The sequence below is a fragment of the Arachis hypogaea genome, chromosome 20, assembly GCF_003086295.3.
Source record: "Arachis hypogaea cultivar Tifrunner chromosome 20, arahy.Tifrunner.gnm2.J5K5, whole genome shotgun sequence".
In the NCBI taxonomy this organism is placed as follows: domain Eukaryota; kingdom Viridiplantae; phylum Streptophyta; class Magnoliopsida; order Fabales; family Fabaceae; genus Arachis; species Arachis hypogaea.
The window spans coordinates 79451669-79455126 of record NC_092055.1 but is presented as its reverse complement, the minus strand read 5'-3'; positions in this window follow the sequence as shown (position 1 = coordinate 79455126).

Sequence of the window (3458 nt, the reverse complement as noted above, 5' to 3'; positions counted from 1 at the left end):
TTTGTTTTTGCTGCCACTTTTGGCTTTTCTTTTCTTTCTTTCTATTTGTTTTTCTTTTCTCCAAAGACTTTTATTTACTAAGATTCATAGACAGCATGCTAGTTTTCACTTAGAAAGAGAACAATCTATCCTTTTATTCATTATAAGTGAGCTACTACACAATCAAACATACATACCATCACTTACTGTTATTTCACTTCTTGCTAACAAGGAACTATTCCACTTCTTGTTCAAACATTTCTTTTATTTAATTGAAAAGATTCAGGGGACAAGACAAGTATTTAACAAGTGAAAGTGAGAGCACACACATCTAGGCTAGCATACTTATTACAAAGATTAAACATAACAGGATGCAAAACAGCTTAAACTAAAATTAACTAAAACAGACATGTTCTTTCTTCATTGAAGGGAATAACCAAGGAGCAAGTCCACCTTTCATTTTTTATCTTGTTTGTCTTTTTTCTTCTTTTCGCTTGCTTGCTTACTAGTTTCTCCCTTGCATTTTCCTTTTAGCTTTTTCCAGAATCCAGCTTTCTTCATTGTCTTTTCTACTATGTTTTCAAGACGTATTACTTTGTCTATTTCTCTTTCGCTGCTTTCCTTGAAGTATTCATCGTAAATTGGATATGCTGGGTCCATGCTATGTAGATGTTTCCCAATGTAGTTGAGCTTGATTTGGCCATTTATATTGTAATCAGCTTGAACTCCATATCTTGCATCCTGAAGGGTCGTGAACTCCTTGAAAGCTCTCATGTTCTCAACTTGAAGTTGGGTCAGTTGGTTGAAAGATTCTTGAAATTGTGAAGCTTGTTCCCTTTGCATAGCTAAGGATCTTGACTCATAGTCTCTCTGTTGACTCATCATTCTCAATTGAAGCTCCTCTTGTATTTGTTGAGCTCTCATGTACTGTGAATGGAATTCTTCCTGCTGCTCTTGAATTCCCATGTACTGTTCTGCTCTTGAATGTCCATGTTGTTTTGTGGTTGGAATTGTTACTCTTCCTGTTCTTCTTATTGTCTTGCTTTCTCCTGTGGTTCTTATCTCCTTCTCCTCCTTTGTGGTCTTCGATTCTGTTGTGCCTCTGTGACATTTATCATCCTTTCGAGGGCTATAGGCATGCCTGGATACAGCCATGTTGGGTGTGCATCCTCTAGGGGCACTCTGGCCTTCATGCATAACCTCATAATGGTGCTTGGATAATGGAGCCAGGCTTCAGCAGAGTTTTTCTCTGCAACCTTTTGATGTCACTTACAATGATCTCGTGGACCTTTATCTCTTCCCCCACTACTATGCAGTGTAGCATGACTGCCTTTTACTTGTTAACCTCCGAGGTGTTCACTGTGCCAAGAATTTATCTCTTTATCAGCTCATACCAGCCTTTTGCTTCTGGGATGAGATCTCCCTTTTTCAAGTACTCGTGCCTTCCTTGATTGTCTCTCTCCCAGTCAGCATTCACCACACAGATATCACTAGAGATTTCATCATAATCTGGGTTTCTATTTACCCTTTCATGGTATCCCGACTCCTCAAAATGGGCTGTCCTAAGTCCTAATACCTTCATGATGGTATTCGGACTAAAGTCCACTTCCACTCCCCGTATATAGCTCTTGTAAGTTGGGGCTTCAGTCATATTAAGCCTTGGAGTGTTAGCATAAAACTCCCTTATGATGTTTGCATTAATCCAGTTGATTGGTGAGGTAAGCTCTTCCCACTTTCTCTTTTTGGTGCCACCATATATGGTCCTGGAGGACACCAAATTTAGTGTTTGGTCACATGGTTAAGAGTGTCACTTCCTCCAAGTGTTGTCATTGAAATCTCAACGAAATTAGTGTCACTTTTTGGTTAAACCATCATGAGAAAAACTTTATTTTGCTATTTCTAAACATGAACTAAAAATTATAACCATGGTTGCACTTTGTAACACCCTGCCACACAGAGCCTTACGCTTAAGTCGTAAAGCAGAGGTGGCAAGGTATTACGACGTCTAAAAGAAAAGGATATGTAAAACGGATAAGCTAATCAAAAACGATAAACAGGAAATCGTGTCACACTCGCATGGATATTTGTAAAACGGATAGGAAAAATCAAAAGGGAGCTGAAAATATATATACATATCAGGGTTCCAAAACTTAGATAGCAAGCTCCAGACTCGACCTGCGAAGCTAAGGCCGGCCAGAGTATATGATTATATATATATATACAACCCAAAATAAAAGTCAAACCACAAAGTAAACCCCTGTATCCCAAGTCGACCTCTAGGAGGGACAAAACACAAAATGTACATGTAGAGATTCTATAAACATGTATACATAGCCCAAAATCAAAATATGACAGTCAAAAATGTAGTTCTTCGCTTGTAAGGAGGATACCCAGACGCTCAACGAGGTATCTCTCGACCTGCATCTGAAAAACAACAACATAGTATGGGATGAGAATCGGAGGTTCTCAGTATGGTAAATGTGCGTGGATAGTTAATGTAAAAGGTCCCGGAAAAGCCAGAGGCATTCTTAGAACTCCGACACTCAGAATCATTCTTAAGGAAAATAAACTAAACCAAAAGTTAGTAAGTTATCTAATGTATTCTAGTTCTGAATCTAACTTTAACTTAATACTTCACTTTCTGACTCCTCCAGTTCTCCGAATCTCTGGTGGAACAACCCTCGTCATTCCTCCGCTAGACAAGGGGCCTCTTAGTTGCATAGACCAACATTACAGACAAGAAAAACACAAATAGAGAAGCATTTACAACAAGTAGATCAAGTAGCAGATAAGCAGAATTTAACAGTTAAGCGAGCTAAGACAATGCACAATAAACTTATTCTATATACACAATCCATCAATTATACGTTCAGTTCATTCCTATCTTAGGGTCTTCTAGCATAAGTTTTCACATGACATTAAACATCAACTACAAGAAACCAAAATCATACCTTCGTACGGAATCAAAATATTCAAAGCTCCGGAAAAACTTTTTGACTGAGCTATCGAAGAAGAAAATGTCTAGAATCGTCTATGCCTCCTAAAATTCCCGTTGGCCAAATTCAAAGAAAAGATGAGCTATGTCACTGTCAACTTCCACTAATCAAAAATGGTGCCAACATGTAGAAGAAGAGGTTATGAATACTCTTACCGGATTAGATTTTTGATTGGAGTTATGGATTGCAAGAAATCAAAGCCGGAAGTTTGAAGGGATTTACGTTCTTTTTTTTTTTTTTCTTTTCATTACGCTATTCTCTCTCTTCTTTTCTTTTCTTACTGTATATATATATATACGACTTAAGAAAGCAAGCCGCCTTAGGCTTTCTTTATTATATATATACATAAGGATAATGATAAAATTTAGTGAATATATATATATATATATATATATATATATATATATAATGATTTTAGTATTAGGTTAAATAGTGAATAATAATAATGTATATATATATATATATAATCATTATATATATATA